A 20,912-nucleotide genomic window follows, 5' to 3' on the forward strand; every position below is an offset into this window, starting at 1 on the left:
GGGGTGTCTTCTTGAATTTAAACATCATTGAGGCCATGGATGGGCTGGGATTGTGCTGATTTTTGTGGTTTTTGTCGTTTTTTGGGGGCTGCTGGTGTGGCCTTTTGCCCAGGGGTAGTGGTGCATGGACTGAGTGTGCCTGTGGGGTCTCACTCTCTTTAATGTAAACATCCTGGATGGCATTGGATTGTGGTGATTTGTGGGTGTTTTTCGGTTTTTTTGGGGTGTACTGTTGATGTGGACTGGCCATGTGGGTGGTGGTGGTGGCCATCTTGAGTGCTGGTACAGGCAACATGTGCTTGGGGTGCAAGGGGCCATTTTGAAGAGAGGCAGTGTCTGAGGCCTGCACTTATTTTGCCTACTTTTCATCCATTATGCCCAGGGGCAGTGAGTGGTGCATGGGCCTAGTCTTTCGGTGGGGTGTCTTCTTGAATTTAAACATCATTGAGGCCATGGATGGGCTGGGATTGTGCTGAATTTTGTGGTTTTTTGTCGTTTTTTGGGGCTGCTGGTGGGGCCCTTTGCTCAGGGGTGGTGAGTGTTGCATGGGCCTAGTCTTTCTGTGGGGTGTCTTCTTGAATTTAAACATCATTGAGGCCATGGATGGGCTGGGATTGTGCTGATTTTTGTGGTTTTTGTCGTTTTTTTGGGGCTGCTGGTGTGGCCTTTTGCCCAGGGGTAGTGGTGCATGGACTGAGTGTGACTGTGGGGTCTCACTCTCTTTAATGTAAACATCCTGGATGGCATTGGAGTGTGGTGATTTTTGGGTTTTTTTCGGGTTTTTTGGGGTGTACTGTTGATGTGTACTGGCCATGTGGGTGGTGGTGGTGGCCATCTTGAGTGCTGGTACAGGCAACATGTGCTTGGGGTGCAAGGGGCCATTTTGAAGAGAGGCAGTGTCTGAGGCCTGCACTTATTTTGCCTACTTTTCAATCATTATGCCCAGGGGTAGTGAGTGGTGCATGGGCCTAGTCTTTCGGTGGGGTGTCTTCTTGAATTTAAACACCATTGAGGCCATGGATGGGCTTGGATTGTGCTGAATTTTGTGTTTTTTGTCGTTTTTTGGGGCTGCTGGTGGGGCCCTTTGCCCAGGGGTGGTGAGTGTTGCATGGGCCTAGTCTTTCTGTGGGGTGTCTTCTTGAATTTAAACACCATTGAGGCCATGGATGGGCTGGGATTGTGCTGATTTATGTGGTTTTTGTCGTTTTTTTGGGGCTGCTGGTGGGGCCCTTTGCCCAGGGGTGGTGAGTGTTGCATGGGCCTAGTCTTTCTGTGGGGTGTCTTCTTGAATTAAAACACCATTGAGGCCATGGATGGGCTGGGATTGTGCTGATTTTGTGGTTTTTGTCGTTTTTTTGGGGCTGCTGGTGGGGCCCTTTGCCCAGGGGTGGTGAGTGTTGCATTGGCCTAGTCTTTCTGTGGGGTGTCTTCTTGAATTTAAACATCATTGAGGCCATGGATGGCTTGGGATTGTGCTGATTTTAGTGTGATTTTCCATTTTTTTGGGTGTTCATTGGGACTGGCCATGTGGGTGGGGGCCATTTTGAGTGCTGCAACAGGCAGGCCCTGGCCATGTGCTGGGAGGCAGGCGGACATTTTGAATGCAGGCATTGTTCTTAGGTCTGCAACCATTTTGCTTAGCTTTCAACCTTTATGCCCAGGGGTAGTGAGTGTTGCATGGGCCTAGTCTTTCTGTGGGGTGTCTTGAATGTAAACATCATGGATGGCATAGGATTGTGCTGATTTTTCTGTGTTTTTTTCGATTTTTTGGGGTGTATAACTGAACTGATGTTCCTGTGTCTTCCATTGCTTTTAGGTGCACAAGACTCAAGAGAACCACCAGTGCCAGGAAGAAGTCCTGCAGCGGTGTGTGTGTGCAGCATAACGTCATGCGACGTCACGTCTAGACACAGACAACTCTGCAAATCGTGCAACTGCTGCCTGCTGTTCTGACCTGCTCTGAAGAACACCGCCCCCAAAAAAGTTACCCGTAGCTCCTCTAGCAAGAAAGTTGCCAGTAAGGAGCAGAAGAAGCAAGTTACCAAGGAGACTGGTGTGCCGGCCGCCCCTTTTTTTGGGAGTAAAAAAAAAAGTATGCCTGCAGCAGCAGCGGGATCTGCTGGGGACCAAGCTGGGAGCAGCAGCCCCGCTCCATTGGGCTCAGTGCCACCACCACCACCACGCCAACTTAAGTCCAAGCCCTTCACTGCTGCAGAGGCACTTAGTCTAGTTGTTCAATCACCATCGACCAGTGATGTTGGCTCATCGCAAGAAAGTAGCAGCAATGTCCCTCAATCAACACAGGTTGTTGTAACTCATCTGACGAGTGTTGAACAACCACAGCCGCAACAAAAACCACATGTGCAAGTACAAGCCCAAGTACATGTGGAAGGAGAGGCAGCGCAAGGAGATGCGCAAGCAGAGGTGCATGGAGGGTCACAAGTGCGCACAATAGTTGTTCCTCCCGAAGTAGGGGCACATCAGGTAATCGACAATCAAGGCGAGGTATCATTTGAGGAAGCCACTCCTCCTGATGATCATTCATTGTCTTCCACACCCCTAGCAAGGAAGAGATCAAGGGTGGTGTCTACATCTTCTTCAAGCACACCTCCTTCTGATGATACGGATCAAAATTGGGAACCAGCACCACTGCCGTCTGAGAGTGAGGCACACCATGATCTGACAAAGGTAGTTAAGCGTAAAAGGAAGCTCGTCCAAAATCTCAGAGTTATGGAGTGTGATGAGGCTCAACAAGAAGTGGCAGATACTGCTGCTGATGAAGACTCTGACAACGACGACCCAGTCATCATAAAGGTCACTGCAGCCCCAGCGGGCATGCAGCAAACAGACATTTTGACCCTAGCCCGAAGAGCTGCTGAGCGTGATGATGATGATGTTGTCGACGAGGAGGCAGTGGAAACACCACAATCATTTGAGTTAAGTAGTACACCAACTCGTACCGCTTCCATATTTCTTTCTCGCACGAAGGGACCTCCATCCACCTCGACCTTAATTAGTGGCGGTGAAAGTGCACAACGTACTAAAGTTCGGCAATCCACATCCTCCACTTCATCTGGCATTACCAGCATGACCACCACCACCAGTATCGCCGCCTCCTCCGGCCCCCACAGACAATTCAAGTCCCCAGTTTGGGACTTCTTTACTGATTGCGCAAAAAGGGAAAAGTTCGCCATTTGTAGCATTTGTAAGCTTGCAGTTAGTCGTGGTAAGTTTGGTAACAACTATGGTACCGGAGGCCAGAGAGGTCATCTTAGGAGACAGCACGCTGTCCAATGGTTTGCGCACCTAAAGGAGATCAAGGAAGCCCGAATTGGAAGTCAAGAAAACGTTGATGTTTCATCTGATGATGAAGAGGAGGAAGAAGACCTGTCAAACACTTCACTTACACCCAGTACCCCTGTCAGCAGCACACCCCATGTGAGGCACACTAAGAGTGTTGGAGCGAGTGAGACACCAACGCGAAAAAGTTCACCAGCGAGCATAATTGGGTCAACGAAGTCATTATCATCCCGTAAATGCTTGGTCCAGGGCAACATTAGAACCATGTTTTGTTCAGACGCGCCATATGAACGCACCCACCCACTGACGCGTCTGTATAACACTAAGCTGGCTAAAATGCTAGCTCTGGACCTTCTCCCTTTTTCTTTTGTAGAAGCGGTAGGTTGTCTAGAATTAGTGGCAGCGCTCTGCCCTAAATGGAAGGTTCCTAGCCGGTTCTATTTTGCCCGAGTTGCGGTTCCAGCACTACATGAACATGTGCTGGAGGTGATTGGGGCAGCTTTGCAGAAGAGTGCTGTTCACACTATACATCTGACAACAGACATGTGGACCAGTGGCGCAGGCGCTGATTACATGTGCATCTTTGCACACTGGGTCTCTTTTTCAGGGGTTAAAGCAAAGCTAAACGCAGGTGTTGACCCGGACCAAGTTTTTAAAGCTGCTCGGAAACATGCAACACTAGCCATGTTTGGCTTGGAGAAACGTCACACAGCACGAAACATTTTGGACGAGTTTAACAAAAAGGTCTTTCACTGGCTGTCCCCAAAAAAACGCCAGATTAGTTATGTTTCCACGGATAATGGCGCCAATGTAGTTAAGGCCATGGCGCTGGGTGACTATTTCAGAGTGCCGTGTTTGGCGCACTGTATCAACCTGGTAGTTCAAAAATTCTTGAGTGATAAAGACAGTCCAGCGTGCGAGGTAATGGCCACCTGCCGAAAAATGTGCAACCATTTCAGCCATTCTTTTAAGGCCCGGAAGCATCTGAGGAGCCTGCTGCATCAACGTCGAATGCCAGTGAAAGCACTCATCCAGGAGGTGTCAGCACGTTGGAACTCAACCTTCTACATGCTTGAGCGTCTGTATGAGCAGTATACGGTACTCGATCACTATTTCTTAAAACAGGGTACAGCTCAGAAGGACCTGAGGATGGATGCGGCGCAATGGGACATAGTTAAAAGCGTGACAGAAATGCTTCGTCCTTTTGAGGTCTTCACGCGTGCAGTCAGCAAGGAGGACTGTAATTTGGGAAAAGCTATCCCATTGTTGTGCATGCTGGTGCACCAACTGAAGGCGGTGTCTTCTGAGTTAGAAAAAGATGAAAAAAACAAAGACCCTTTTGTTTTGTCGGAGAAATTATTAGAGCGCCTACGTGGTGATGAACGTCTTAAAATGATCAACTCAGAACAGCATTACATTTGTGCTACTATTCTGGATCCACGCTACAAAAAGGCGCTGGCAGGCAAAGCATTCTTTCCTTTTGCTGATGAAGATGTTAAAAAGTACAAACTTTGGCTAGCCAGGTCAGCCAAGAGGTTTGAAAAAGAACGGCAGGATATTGAAGGAGAAGGCAGTACATCAGCATCAGCATCAGCAGGCCATCCCCAGTCAAAAGAATCCACTTCTGCACCTGTGGCTGTGGCACAAGTGACCTCTCAGCCGTTAAAGACACCGGCAACCGGATCATCTGCACCACACACAAGAGTAACATTGGCTGCTGAAGAGGATTGGCTAACTTGGCTTGGGTATGGTTCTCGAAAAAAGGTCACAGGCACAGCAAAAAGTAAGCAAAGTGGAGGAACCGTTGAGGACCTTGAGTCGATGGTGCAGGACTATCTGAATGACTCAACAGAGGTCTTTCTTAATGATGAGCCATTGGAGTATTGGCATGGGAAAAAACAATTGTGGCCACAGCTCTCCAACCTGGCTATAAACTACTTGTCTTGCCCACTCGCAAGTGTGTCTTCTGAACGTGTTTTCAGTGCTGCTGGTGGCATTGTAACTCCCAAACGGAGCCGCCTCTCGCCCAAAAATGTGGAGAGGTTAACAATGATAAAGATGAATCAGCACCTCATACCACCAGATTACAAAGTACGAGAAACCACGCTGCATGAAGACGAGGAGGACAGCAACGTAGATGAGGGAATTTGTTCTCTGTTCGGTGACACTGACCGCATCCTGCCTGAATTCGCAGAGTATGAGGACAAACTCTTATTCTTATTCCCTGACACCGAGCCCTGAAAATGAGACAATGAATCAATAACTTTCTTTTTTGTCCTTATTCACTTTTATTCCTGTGTGTCTGTCTTTCTTTGTTTTGCACAGTTAATTTAATTCAAACTTTAATCACCTAATCACAAAAACAAGCCCATCAGCAGAACTGTCTTCACTTGTTTGCTTATTGATTTGAAGGTGCCGCAGTCTACATTCCTCAGGTTCACAAGTTCAGAAGAACATGCTCCTCTATCCTCCTCCTCCAGACTCCTATTTCCCTCAAAGCAGAGGGCTGGATTACGCCCAATGAAGAAAGACTCAGCACTTGTGGGGGTGTTCTACTTCTTTGCGGGTGAGTTGAGGGCTCTGGGGCCATTGCTGTGAAGCTCTAATAACGGATAAAAGTGGTTTGGACCAAATATGAGGCGGAAATTTCTTGCCGTTTTTGCTGACTTGCTTGCCTTTGAGGTGCTCTTTGGCGGGGTTCCGGGTGTTTGTGGGTGAGTTTTGGGGTCTGGGAGCACTGCTGCGACAGTCTAATCTTGATTGCATTTGCTTTTCAGGAAATCCGTGGTGGAAAACAGGAGTTATGATGATGACCTAGCTGCACAGCGCGTTTGGACCGAAGGCCAAGAGATATTGTAAGTATGAGATTTTGCTTTTTGGCTGTTTGGGGGTGTTGTCGTTGTCGTGCTTTTTTGCGGGTGGGTTGGCGGGTCTTGGGGCATTCCTGGGAAGGTCTAATACCGGATAGAAGTGGTTTGGACAAAATCCATGCAGAATTTTTTTTTGCTATTTCTTCTGACATCTTGCTCAATGTAGCGTTTTTGGGGGCCTGTTTGGGGGGCTTCCTGGTGTTTGTGGGTGGGTTTCGGGGTCTCTGTCGGAGCGCTGCTGTGACAGTCTAATCTAGATTGCATTTGCTTTTCAGGAAATCCGTGGTGGAAAACAGGAGTTATGATGATGACCTAGCTGCACAGCGCGTTTGGACCGAAGGCCGAGAGATATTGTAAGTATGAGATTTTGCTTTTTGGCTGTTTGGGGGTGTTGTCGTTGTCGTGCTTTTTTGCGGGTGGGTTGGCGGGTCTTGGGGCATTCCTGGGAAGGTCTAATACCGGATAGAAGTGGTTTGGACAAAATCCATGCAGAATTTTTTTTTGCTATTTCTTCTGACATCTTGCTCAATGTAGCGTTTTCGGGGGCCTGTTTGGGGGCTTCCTGGTGTTTGTGGGTGGGTTTCGGGGTCTCTGTCGGAGCACTGCTGCGACAGTCTAATCTTGATTGCATTTGCTTTTCAGGAAATCCGTGGTGGAAAACAGGAGTTATGATGATGACCTAGCTGCACAGCGCGTTTGGACCGAAGGCCGAGAGATATTGTAAGTATGAGATTTTGCTTTTTGGCTGTTTGGGGGTGTTGTCGCGTGATTTTTTGCGGGTGGGTTGGCGGGTCTTGGGGCATTCCTGGGAAGGTCTAATACCGGATAGAAGTGGTTTGGACAAAACCATAAGGAAAAGCCTTTTGGCACTTTTTGTAACTTAGGGTTCGTTAGGGTTAGCCCTAGCAGCAGGATTGCATGTGTTTCGGGGTGTTCTAGATTTTTGCAACTGAGTTCTGGGGTCTTAGAGCACTCTTGGAGCGATGATGGCTATGGATACTTTTGCTTGCTTGCAAGTGGTTTGAATACAATCCACGGTGGGTAAGGGGGTATTTGGGCCTACTTTTACTTTCAAAGTACGTTTTGTCACCAGTTTTCTGCTAGGCCTCGTTTTTTGAGATCTGATTGGGGGTCTTCTACATTTTTGCAACTGGCTTTAGTAAGGGTCTGGGTGGGAGCACTGCTGGGAAGGTCTAATTTTGTTCTAAAACACAGTTTACAGTACACCTAGCTTGAGGGGAAAGATCCGCTAAATTAATTTGGCCATACTTATTTATCCTTCAAAAGGTGACTCAGACAGAGTACGCACTTTCAAAAATATTGTACTGTCTATTAGGAAAATCAAAGTGTGACTTTTTGCACCACACAGCGTACATACCTTATATTTATTTATCAGTAGTATTGTAATAGCACTTACTGTTTTCCGTTCAATAATTACAGGCCGGGTTTCAGTCTGTGCAATGGGGAAAAAAGATGGAGTCAGGCTTCACATTAACGAGCCGCAATTCAACATCCGCCAGGCAGGAAGTGGACAGGGTGTCTTCTGTCAGTGGTCACCAACATTGATGGACGAAGCGTCAGCTGGAATGGAGGAGTGCCGCTAATAAGAGGAATTGTTTGCTGCATGCAACTTACTTACCAAATTCAACAGGACAACTCCAACAACATACAGATACAGTATCCATTGTTTTCTTCTATGAGTGTGACTGCATTTCTTGGATCTCTCTCTGCTTCTAAATTGATCCCTACAGCCATTCTATAGGTTTTACTTCGGCTAATTTTTAAACCTAATTTAATGTAAGAAGTGAGTGCAGAGATAGGCTAGTGAAAACGCTGCAGCCCTGTACTGTCGCATTATAGTACTACTTACTTTTCAGTAACAATGCATGCAGTAGGGCATGCACTTCCTTTATGTCACTTAAAAGATTTGTGGTTAGCTTTAGTTTGTACCCAAAGATTTCTTTATCTTCAATTATTGTTTGTCCATGCTGTGCTTTTTTTTTCTTCTCTCAACAAAACCTACCCAAAAAGAAACCCCCATTCCCATCCATTTTCCAAACCCTAACCCTCTTCCCCCGGGCTGTGTGGTTTTGCTTGATGTGTGACTAAATGACATCAATAATTCCACACACTTGCTGGGGAGGATAAGGTCATAGCAACAGGCTGGTGAAGGAATCCGAGGATATATTCTAGACTTACTCAGCTTCAGTACTATTTCTTGAGGTAGTAGGAGCCAATGTCAAATAAATTCAACGCAAGTACTAGTTATACTTGCAATACTTTACCATTTGTTAGGCTACATTGTGGCACTGTTCTAGTGTACTGTCACCTCCTATATTCTCTATCGTACCGTAACCGCTGTAATGCTACAGTAAGGACAAACCAGGTTTCGTTTTCTTTTTTTCCATATGCATGCAACTGCCACTGTGTCACACCACTAGTACCACCGCAATGAGGACATTTCATCCGCCCAGGATTGCCAACCTTAATCCCCATTTCCCATGGAGCCAGCCCTGGGCCTAGCCCTACTTTCAAACACAAATTACAGGTAAGATAAGCGTTTAGTGGGAGGTAGTATAATGGAGTATTAGGACTAGACGAGAGATTGACGGTAGTACTACTAAAGTCCTAGGACTCTTCAGGAAAACAAACTTACTGTTAAACCCCCACCCACCAGACTCAAAAGCAGTAAAAAACAGGTATGGTCAGATGAAGTTTAAAAAAGTATATTTATGTAGCCCTAACAAAATAATCTCCCTCAAGACCCTCCCTAACCCCAACGATTGTCTTTCAAAAGTCCCAAAAAGAACCCAACTCCCAAATCCCACCCCCCAAAAGTCTCTAAAAAAAGGGCAAGGGACACTACACTACTGGAGGGTGCTGTTGAATTTAGCGGCCAGGGCATCATACTCCTTGCGGAGGGTGGCATGGTCGAAGCGGAGGCCCTCCACCAAGTTCTTGTAGCTATGGACCTCCTGCTCCAGGTAGGACACTCTGAGGGATAAGCGGCGTTGGCGTGCCTTGCAACTTCTGTGGGGGGCAGCTGATGTCTTTGCTGCACGGCGGTGGCGGTGGGCTTTGGTAGCCCGGCTCCGTACCGCTGGAGCACTGCGCTGGCTGGCAGCCCGTGGGGGCACGGAGGAGGATGAAGCTGTCCCAGTGGAGGATGTTGTGGTTCCACCGGTTGACTGCGTGTCCTCCTCCTCCAGGGCCACCAGCCGCCGATATTCGGCGACAGTGGCATCCAGCCTCCGTTGCCGGGCCAATCGAGCCTGCTCCCTCCGTGATGTTCTAGTCGATTTGGAAGGAGCAACTATATGAAGAAAGAAAGACAGAGTCTGTAACCAATGCTCCTTAACATTAATAACACAAAGTGATTGAGCCGAAAGTTGTGTCACAGTACAAGTAGCAAATTGAAAGCACAGTACATAACTATTGAGGACAGTATCTATCTAACCTCCCACTTCTGCATCCTTGCTCTAACATTAGTGGGAGTCTAATGAACAAATTCTACGACCACTATGGACTTCCATTACAGTTGACTATGACAGTACCCCTGTCTTATTCTTCTTCTTCTCTCTTGTTTAGGAAAATTGGTACGTTATCTTATGCAAGCTGGCATAATGCCAGCGCAGTGAACTTGCACCCAAGAAAAACAGACGCACACCACGATGAGTGAGACAGACTTGCGTTACTGTACCGGTCCAGTACATGCAGGTGGTGAAGCTATTACTTTTCTATTACGGGTGGCACTGAGAATACTCTGTTACAAGGGCTACTGCTTAAATAATTTAGCTTTCACCCTACAGTGCAAATGAGTACTAGAAAAGGAAAATGAAGAAGCTAAATAATTTGATTATCTATCACTTCACATGGGATGTATTTGATGACATATGGGATGACTTTAGTAGTAGTAGTAGTAGTAAGCTTTATTTCGATATAAAAAAACATATCATAAAAGCGAAACATCACAGTATAAAACAATAATCGAACAAACAACTTACAATTCATTGTACCTTTAAAAAAGATCTGTCCATTTGGACAAGAAAAACATGTTAAAAAGGGGGAGACATTATTGGATCATCAGTTTTTTAGTGGTTCTTATACGCCAAGCCCATCCTAGGAATTTTGCCAAACAGATGGCAAAGAAGGGACTTGTGTCTGAGAGCAGTATTCTCAAAGCTTCCAGGTGTGAACGGGTTCCTAGGCTCCTGAAAAGAGGCTTCAACCACCTCCGTCTGGGAGCCAAATAGGCTCGACACTCAAATAAAAAGTGTGCAACAGATTCTGTTTTCAGCTCACAAAATGGACAGTCGGGAACAGTTTGCAAGGGTGGTTTCCAGGTAGAAGTGAACTGGCATAAAGGTAAAACCCCAACCCTGAATTTAAAATATAAAGCCCTATCATAAGGACTGTGGATCAGGTCCATATAAGCTTCTCTGGAGGGTTTACATTTTACCATCAGGAAGTTGGCAACAGTTTTTGGATGGTTAGATTTGCCCAGTCTCTCACTATCGACCCAAGACCAATAGGCCCTCTTCAATTCCTGTTTGGGAGGTGCGGTTTTGTTTTCCCACGCAGATCCTAGACCAAGCAAGATAAGTGCCTTCTTAACCTCTCTAAGCCAGGTGATCTTGTGCCAGCCAGGGAGGGACAAGACGTCTTTTAGGGCATCCGCATAGCTGTGGAGTTCAAGAACGTTCCAAATTCTGGACCACAGCAATAAGGGACGTAATTTAGCTTGCTCGCAGATAGAGCGGGTACCTGCGTCGAGCAAGAGTGGGATTGTGGGAGTGCTCTGGGGTAGCCTCATCAAGTCTTTATGAAATTTATTTTCTAGGTGGGCCAAAGTGTCCACTCTCTGGGTTCCCCAAAGTTCTGCGCCATACAATGCTGCACTCACAACCCTGGCCCTATAAATGTCAAGAAGTGGCCCGATCGGTTTTGTTGAGGAGGCGCGTTGTTCTTTAAGTAGAGCGCCAACAACCCTCTTGTGGGTTAGAAACACTTTCTGGTGGTGGGCCTTCCAGTTCATGCTATCACAGAGGCGTATGCCTAAATAGTCAAATTCTTTGACCCGTTCTAATGGAACGGAGTCTAGAGTGGGGGGTTTAACAGTTTTCTTCGGGGGGTTGAGGACAAGAAATTTGGTCTTGCCAATATTTATTGCTAAGCCCTTGGTATCACAAAATGCCTTAAAGCTGGTAAGTAGCGCCTGTATGCCTGTGGGTGACTTCGAAATCAGGAGGGTGTCATCCGCAAACAGGAGCGTCGGGATTTTCCTTCCGGCCAGGGATGGTGCATCTGCAGGATGTTGTAAAAGATGCTCCACCACTCCATTTACGTACAGCGAAAACAGAGTGGGGGCAAGCACACACCCCTGGCGGACGCCCCTGTCTACTGGGATACACGGTGTTTTTTCTCCCAGGGCACCCCATCTGATTTGAGCAAAGTTGTTTGCATGGAATTTTACCAATAAGGCAAGAAGGTAGGGAGGTAGACCTAGACCGTCAAGGACTTTCCACAATAATGCTCGTGGGACCAGGTCGAAGGCCGTCTTTAAGTCTATAAAGACTAAGTATAAACTGCCTCCTCCTAGGACCACTACCTTCCAATAGAGCATTAAAAGGCGGAAAGTCTGCTCGACGGTGCCTGTCCCTGATCTAAAACCCGCTTGGAAATCAGATAATATCTGGTTGTCGTCCACCCACTCCAGAATCCTGCCCAATACCACTTTCCCCGCCACCTTTTGCGTTGTGTCCAACAAACTGATGGGGCGGTAATTAGCTGGATCTTCCCTGTTGCCTTTCTTGAAAATGGGGACGACTTCAGCGCCCCTCCAAGAGTCAGGGAAAGATCCCCCCAACGTAACCTCATTAAGAAGTGCAGCAATTAATCTGCTCCAAAATGGGGGGTTATTTTTTATCAGGTCGCCCGGGATCCCGTCCGGGCCTGCCGCTTTGTTGGGAACAATACAACTAATTGCCTTCGCTACTTCTACAGCGGTGAATGCAACTTCGTTTGGTGGGAGGTCTGTGGAACTGAACCGTAATAGCGAATCTGGCTGGGGGGACCCTGTTTGCGCTGTATACAAGTTCGAAAAATGGGCAAACCAGGCAGCACCCGGGATGTTACAAGTCAGTTGGTGATCTATGGGCTTGTCTCTTGACCTTAGCAAGTCCCAAAACCCCTTGGCATCTTTCCTTGTGCTTGCCTCCGTTAGATCACTCCAAAAGTTGAAGTCATATGACCGCTTGGCCTCAGTCACAGATTTCCTGTAGAGTTTCCTTGCAGACCTGATGGCAGCTTGGTCTTTTCCTTTTACTGCGGCCACGAGATCACTCTTAGCATTTCGGCAATTCGCTGTGAACCACTTTCCGTTTGTTCTCTGGACGCCTTTTGCAGCGCTGTTGGCGCTGGGTTTCGAAATGGTGAATAGCCCACTTAGTGCTGTTACTGTCTCTAAAAATAGTGATAGGAACTTCTTACTATCACCGTTTGAAGCACCAAACTTGGATTCAGCCTGTAGTAGGATGGTTTCAGCTTGTGTCATCCTAGCTTCGTCTGCTGCGACTCTTGCCCACTTGAGACGTCTCCCACAGTTCGAGGGGAGGATCTCACATGAGGATTTCCATGTCTGGTTGGTGGTTTCTTGAGAGCCCTGGAACCAGGGAACAGAAATGGTTACAGCAAGAGGGTTGTGGTCGCTATCACAGGTTTCTATAACCTCCATGTCTTGGTGGTATGACCAGAGGGTATAGTTGAGCATGACAAAGTCAATTCTGGAGGAGTGGCCCGTCCTATTATATGTGTGGGCACCCATGGGATCTGACCTAGAACGCCCATTTGTTGCTCTCAAATTGTACTCCATACAGAGAGCGTTTATGTCGATCGCCCTTTGTGTCCATTTCGGGATCGGGTCAAGGTTCAAGATGGGGATTCCCCTCCTATTATCCTCCTCATTAGTGTCCAGAATATCTTCTTTAGCTAAAGGCTCAAAACAGCAGTTAAAATCGCCTGCCAGCAGAACGAGAGAGTCAGTGTTGCAGGCAGCCAGGTTATTGCTTAAACCTAGTGAGTTTAAAGATCCTCCATTCCTGCTGTCCCTTAAATAGATATTAAATAGTTCTAGCTTCCTTCCCCCTTTGCAATGGAGAGTTAGCCATTGGAGGTCGGGAGATTCAGTAGGTCTTTGGAGAACACTGAGGTCTAGAGCTATATTAATCCAAATAAGAAGACCGCCGGACGGGCGTCCTTTGGAACCTTGATGGTGAACAGCCGGGACGTAGAAGGTCGAGAACCCCACTCTGTGTCTAGGTTCCTGGCACCATGTTTCCTGTAACAAACAAATGTCGTAAGGTGCCAAGAAGATGTTCCATTCCGGGTTGTCAAGGTTACGTTCAAGGCCAGCCACATTCCAGCTTAAGAACTTTAGTGAGGATTCACCGGGTGAAGAGATTTTAGGAACATGAGTGGGTAAGGGAAAGTTTCCTTCATCCGGGATAGTTGGTGTTGGGGGGATCTTAGTCTGATAAAGTTCAGTGGGGGCAGCACTATCTGGCAGTTTGATCTCCATTAGATTGAGTTGAACGGAAGGAGGTGGGGTCAGGCAATGGCTGTCAGGCCATGATTCCATCCTTATACAATCTGGAGTAGCCATTTTAGCTAGATCCAAGGCACGTGGCGTGCGAGTCAGGGGCCCATTGTCGTTATTTTGTGGGCTGTAAGTTTGGTTTCCAGATATTTCTGTATCCATGGGAGACGAAGCTTTTTCTAGTTGTGAGGAAGCGGGGGGCACAAAAAGTCAATCGACCTCCTCCAGGCCTCCAAATCTGTTGTGGGTTGAAAGGCCATTCCAATGTAAGAGGGTGTCCATTGGCCTCGTGGGATGGATCTTCCATGGATGGTGCTGCACCAAGGACCAGTTATCCACTTGGGTACGTACTTGACGTGGAGGGTAAAAGTAGGATAGTGGCCTCGGGATGACAAGGGATTCTTCGCTAGTTGGCCAAGAACAAATATGGCGTGCCGTATGCGGGTCATCAAAAGTTACAACTACGCAGTCCCCTTGCTTAGATTTCTTTGTTGGGCCCACCCAGGGTATTCTACGGACCATCATTACCCGGCTTCTCTTGCCATTAGGAGCTGGTCTATTAACACTAAGCCAGTGCATTATTTTGTTTGTCAATGACCAATGGTTTTCATATTGGTCAGTGCCGAGGACAGGGACACCTGTCAACACAACTACATATTCATTGGCCTCTGGAGGAAGATCTATATAGCCTCCTCTAAAATTTTCTTTTGGACGAGGGCCCTGGGTTTCAGTGAGGTGGGGTCTAGCGGGGGGTACCAAATTTGGATTGGTTTTTTGCAGCTTAGGATACCGTGCAGGAGCCTGCGGTTTGGAAGCCTGAGGTTTAGCGGTCGTGGAAATTTGGTCCACAGCCACCGTCCTCGGCTTGGGAACAGGCCTTGCAACAGCGGGTACTGGAGCGGGGTGCTGCTCAGTTTGTACAGCAGGAGCTGGCAATTGTGGGTCGGATAGGGACACGCCCTGGTTTTCGAGATTTCTCAGGCCAAGAGTGGCCAGAGCAATAATGCTCTTCTCCATCTCGAGCAGATTGTTTTCTATCCTAGACAATCTTAGGTCGAGTGGTGAGAGAAGTTTTTTTAGTGTTTCCCAGACTTGGTCAATAAATTCCTTCTCATTTTGTCCCTGGTCCTGCGCCTGCAACCCCTCAACCTCTGGGGTGATGGAAGCTGGGCCCTCTCCCATTTTTTGGCATACTGTTTGCGATCTTAGGGGACCCTCAGGTAAGACAGTACATGCCTGAGTATTAGCCATTGTGAAATGGTGAGAAACTGCCACTTTAGCCTTTTTGCGGGAGTAGGCTGAGCGTGATTGGCGTTTTCTTTTGGGTTGCGCGCCACTAGCACAGGAAGTAGTTGGAATTACTTGGGCAGGAGAGTTAGGGGACTGAGTATGGGGAAGTGCAGAGAAACTTAACTCTTCTAAAGTGCGTGTTTGCTCTAAGGGCGGAGTGAGAGAGGGAGTAATCGGGGGATGTTGTAAATCAGCCTGAGTCATGATGCTATTTGGGCGAACAGGGCGAGCAGGGGTGACTGCAAGGGCTATATGGCCTAAGGATGATTTTTTCGAATGGGCCATTACCTCGGACAACCTACGTGCGGCTGCCAGTTCTAGGGATACCCGAGTTTGGAGTTTGGATATTTCTTCATCAATAGCAATATTAGTGCGAGTGATGAAGTCATCCATAGGGCCACTAACTTGTAAACCGCCATTGGCGGCCTTGCTACGTGTCATCCTAGTGCTCATAATGAGGTGGGGCCCTCACACACCCTGCTAGAAAGGTTGCCTCTATTGAGCTGGCCTAACCTAACACAATGATAGAACAACAGGCGGGGTGGGAGTAGCAAGGGGGGTGGGCCAGGGCCGTCCGCTGCCGTCCTCGAACGGCCTCAAACGGCCCGCTCTTAGCCCGGTCTTCGCTCCGGGCTGCGTCCCGCGCTGCGGGAGGAGTGGTCCCAGATATAGCAAGGTCTGAGGACAGTGGGCGGGCCGGCAGGGAGAGCGGACCGGAAGTGGTCAGCGGTCTCTCAGGGACTCCTGGGAGTTGGAGTCCCTGATACGCTCGCAGCCCTGCAGCCCTCCGGTGATGTTGGTCTCCCGCTCCTCCTCTCTTGGCAACGAAGCGGCACCCGCGGAGCGGGTGCGGCGAGCTGTTCACAAAGTCCTCCTCTCAGTGACCAGCCAGAGGTGAGCGCGTCCCAGCTAGCGCTGTGAAGTAAGGTCTCCCAACTGATAGGACCGCTGGTGGGGCTTTGACAATCCCTCAGGTGGGCGGGGGGCGGGCCGGCAGGGAGAGCGGACCGGAAGTGGTCAGCGGTCTCTCAGGGACTCCTGGGAGTTGGAGTCCCTGATACGCTCGCAGCCCTGCAGCCCTCCGGTGATGATGGTCTCCCGCTCCTCCTCTCTTGGCAACGAAGCGGCACCCGCGGAGCGGGTGCGGCGAGCTGTTCACAAAGTCCTCCTCTCAGTGACCAGCCAGAGGTGAGCGCGTCCCAGCTAGCGCTGTGAAGTAAGGTCTCCCAACTGATAGGACCGCTGGTGGGGCTTTAACAATCCCTCAGGTGGGCGGGGGGCGGGCCGGCAGGGAGAGCGGACCGGAAGTGGTCAGCGGTCTCTCAGGGACTCCTGGGAGTTGGAGTCCCTGATACGCTCGCAGCCCTGCAGCCCTCCGGTGATGTTGGTCTCCCGCTCCTCCTCTCTTGGCAACGAAGCGGCACCCGCGGAGCGGGTGCGGCGAGCTGTTCACAAAGTCCTCCTCTCAGTGACCAGCCAGAGGTGAGCGCGTCCCAGCTAGCGCTGTGAAGTAAGGTCTCCCAACTGATAGGACCGCTGGTGGGGCTTTGACAATCCCTCAGGTGGGCGGGGGGCGGGCCGGCAGGGAGAGCGGACCGGAAGTGGTCAGCGGTCTCTCAGGGACTCCTGGGAGTTGGAGTCCCTGATACGCTCGCAGCCCTGCAGCCCTCCGGTGATGTTGGTCTCCCGCTCCTCCTCTCTTGGCAACGAAGCGGCACCCGCGGAGCGGGTGCGGCGAGCTGTTCACAAAGTCCTCCTCTCAGTGACCAGCCAGAGGTGAGCGCGTCCCAGCTAGCGCTGTGAAGTAAGGTCTCCCAACTGATAGAACCGCTGGTGGGGCTTTGACAATCCCTCAGGTGGGCGGGGGGCGGGCCGGCAGGGAGAGCGGACCGGAAGTGGTCAGCGGTCTCTCAGGGACTCCTGGGAGTTGGAGTCCCTGATACGCTCGCAGCCCTGCAGCCCTCCGGTGATGATGGTCTCCCGCTCCTCCTCTCTTGGCAACGAAGCGGCACCCGCGGAGCGGGTGCGGCGAGCTGTTCACAAAGTCCTCCTCTCAGTGACCAGCCAGAGGTGAGCGCGTCCCAGCTAGCGCTGTGAAGTAAGGGATGACTTTAGGTGCTTTGCTTATTATTGAGTGAACAGTGATACACCCACACATGAATGACGTACTACTACTAAACTAAAGTTATTAAGAGAGGTACGGAGTGTCCACCGTAATAACCGGATATATGCTGTGCTTGCAGTTGCAATACAAACTACTGCTACTATTCATGGTAGTATTTGGACAAATTTACAACTTCTTTTCCTTGCCTTCCCTACACTGGAACGAACGTGCGGGTGCGGTGTTACATGCTCTTCAAGGTAACACTTAGTTCATCCAGTGACCATCTACTCTCTCTAGATACACATATAATATCTAAGAGTCAGATAATACCATGCTCCAGGCATCCATCCATTCAAAGTATATGCACACATACAGTTTCTGTTTCACCCACCCAGGCTGTTCTCCTTCCACCCATCCTTGCTTCATCATTGACCCAGCCATGCACCATACCATATTCTTTCCTTCCCAGCCACCTCGGGGACCAAGCAAACACATATCATTCTTCTTTGCCAGCCATCATAAAATTTCTCGTCCTTCCACACTTACTTACACCCTTCTTTGGCTTTTCGTTCATCCCATCCATCAAGTTCATCTAAGATCTTATTGGGATTCTTCTCACCAAAAACTTCACAGCTAAGTCGAAGTACATTTAGAGGAGGCTACTACCTGGTTGATTTATAATACACCCGTGCAGAAAGCACACTATGCAGTCTTCAATCTCAATAAGTAAGGAATATATAGTTTACCTCTTCCCGCCACCACCGTGTGAACCCTCACAGGAACGTCCGGCACTTGCACCGCCTCCTCCCCAGAGTCCTCGCCCAACACCACCACCTCCGCGCTGGCCCCGCCACCAGATGTTACACCTACAAAGTACATTTAAGAATGTTAGAAATACACCACTCACTACTATATAATATTTGGTCTAGGAGGAATAAAGAAATGTTAAAAAAACGAAATACAATGTAATAATTTGTAACTGTCTACTCTAAAGTAAAAATGTCCCTTTTTCCAGGGAAGGCTGTTGTCTTGCTGCACTTTTTGGCACAACTGATGAATGCTTGCTTTTTATTTTTAACACACACCACTTTTTCTCCTAACAGAAGCTTGACTTCTAAGAACACGATCAGGGTGAAGCTCAAGTTCAAACCAGGTGAGAGCTCAGCTCGACCACAAGAAATGTGTCCAATTAATCGTTAGCACTAAGCACTTTTCCATTTTCAGTTAAACGTTTACTTTTATGACAAAGTTGATTTTAATAAATGTGTTTACTTTTAATAAAGCTTTTAAACTTAAATAGACTCTGTGGTTTTTGGTTCTCCAGACTAGAGTGGATGAGCTAAAGGTTTTGGAATTTTTGCAAGCATGAGTGCCTCTGACACTTCTTGACTCTGACTCCGTACTCTTGTCCTGCATTGGATAATCTAATCATCATTGGGGATCAATCATCGGTGACTTTGGGAGCTAAATGACTCTGCCACACTATCTAGTCAGTAAGGAGATTGGGGGTTCTTCAAAGTCTGATATCACTGAGGTATGTGGAAAGAAAGTCTACCTGCGCCTATTATAATTGATAAACAATGCACTATTTAGTGTTCATAGTTCGGTTTGTGCAGATTTGTCCCTGCAACAGTAGTAGAATGGATTGTCCTCCTATCCAAACCAAAAGTAAAGTAGTATCTTATTCTTTCTTGGTGGTCATTCACCTTTTTATTGTTGGCAATTGTCAAAGCATAAACATTTAGAAGACTTGAAAAGACATTATGGACAATCCCAGAGGACTGCACTCAGTGCATAGAGCTATTGCTGACTAGAATGGGAGTCCAATGGAATTGCCAAATGTGCAATCTTAGTTAGCTACACAGACAGACTAATAAGAATAATCTAGTAATACCACAGGGAGTCATTGTCGAGGCAGGATAAGAATTTAGATCCAGTCTACAAGAAGATCAAAGACGATTTAGAAAAAATCGAATGAGGAACGCCAGGAAAATATAGGTACTCTATATTAAAATTAAAACTTACTGGGGCCAGCAAAGGAGCCCTCGCCTGCCCGATCCTGGCCTGCATCCTGAACAGCACCCTCCTCCTCCTCCTGTGTCCTCTTGCCCTTGGGGGGAGCTGATGCCCAACATGAAAGAAAGAAAGACCAGAAAACATGGATGATATTTGTCAACCAAATCAAACATTTCAAAAGAACAATAACAAAATATTTTGGCAAAATAGCAAATAGATAGACAACTATTCCACGGGATATATTGACCAATCTCATGTGGTATACTACGTTATTCGTATTGCCTGATTTGCGGACCATTGACTTTGAAAGTTCCTATGTAACTCACTAAACAGACTACTAAAAAGGTTTGCCTAGGCCTGGCAGGCAGCAGTCCGCAGCACGCGAAGTGACAGACAAAGTCCATCGTGCTTGCAGATCAGTGAATACTCAAACTATCAATCCACCGACCACCACCACTATTTCTTCTTATAGCCATGTGTCTAAAGGAAGTACTGACTTCAGTCTGTTGGGGCTGATTTAGAAGTCCCTTGTGGCTCATTTTCCTCCATTGTTGCGTGACTTTTGTGACGCAGCGGCAGAACAAAAGAGGCGCCATGGTGCGGCGTATATAAAAAAAAAAATGACGCATATGGGAGATGCATCACGTTGTAAAGCCCTGCGCCATCAGGGGGCGTTCCGGCGCAAGGGAGGTCGTTCCTGCGCAGGAACGAATCCTAAAAGTGGCTGAGGGAAATCTACAAGATGTCAATCAGTCACTTTTAGGACAATGATGCGTGACTGAAACCCTGCGCCTACTTGAAGCCGACGTACGGCTTGATGCAGCATTGGGGAGATAGGGCACCCCAGAGCATTGCTGGAGCTGCGCCATCGTTGGCACGCAACTCCAGAAATGCGCCGCCTTTACGGCACAGATGCGTAAGGCTTCTGTGACGTTTTGGGCCCATGGGTGGTGGTGGTGGCATGGCGCACAATTACTGCCGCATCCCTGCTACTTTGCAGGGATGCGCCGGTAATTGAAAATATGACCCTTAGTGTCTAGCATTACGCAGTTCTTTACACTACACTAATACATAATTTCTCAGGCCAATGAAATGAACACAAAATACAAAACAAATAAGCATAGTAGCAAGGCTACTGAGAAGGAGAGCAGTGCACCTGAAATGCATAGAAGATTTTGAAATATAATTTACCTACAATGTAATCGGCAGCATTATTGCTCTTGGTAAAGAACAAAGATTTGCAAATAACAGAGCCGGATAAAACAGAGTAGTGATGAAATAGCTAGAAATAGCTACTACTACTCACCAAGCCCGGGGACCTCTACGCCGAGCGCGTCCAGCAAGTCGCGTTCCCGGTCCATGACATCCGTCCAGCAGTGGGTGGCCTGGTTATAGGTGCGCCGGACCCCAGAGTGTTTAAACATGGCCCGGCACACCTTCTCCCACCGCTTCCGGCGCTCCCGGATGCCGTAGCCGGTTGCGATCTTGCCGCCTCCCAGGATGGTCTTGGGGAGGCAGCGCTGGACGTGGAATATTAGTGCGGCCACCTCCTCCGCACTAAAAATCTCCCGGGCTGTCACTGTCTCCCCCCTCAAACGCCCGCACGGGAGCCGGGCACGGGGTGCGGGACCCTTCCCCTGCTCAGGGTGCTTCCCGGCTCCCTTTACCATGGTCTGGGCAGAAATGAAGTTAAATAATAAAGTAGAAATAGAATAGGGAAGAAGAAAAGAAAAGAGTT

This window comes from Lissotriton helveticus, chromosome 4_1, assembly GCF_964261635.1.
Source record: "Lissotriton helveticus chromosome 4_1, aLisHel1.1, whole genome shotgun sequence".
Taxonomy (NCBI): domain Eukaryota; kingdom Metazoa; phylum Chordata; class Amphibia; order Caudata; family Salamandridae; genus Lissotriton; species Lissotriton helveticus.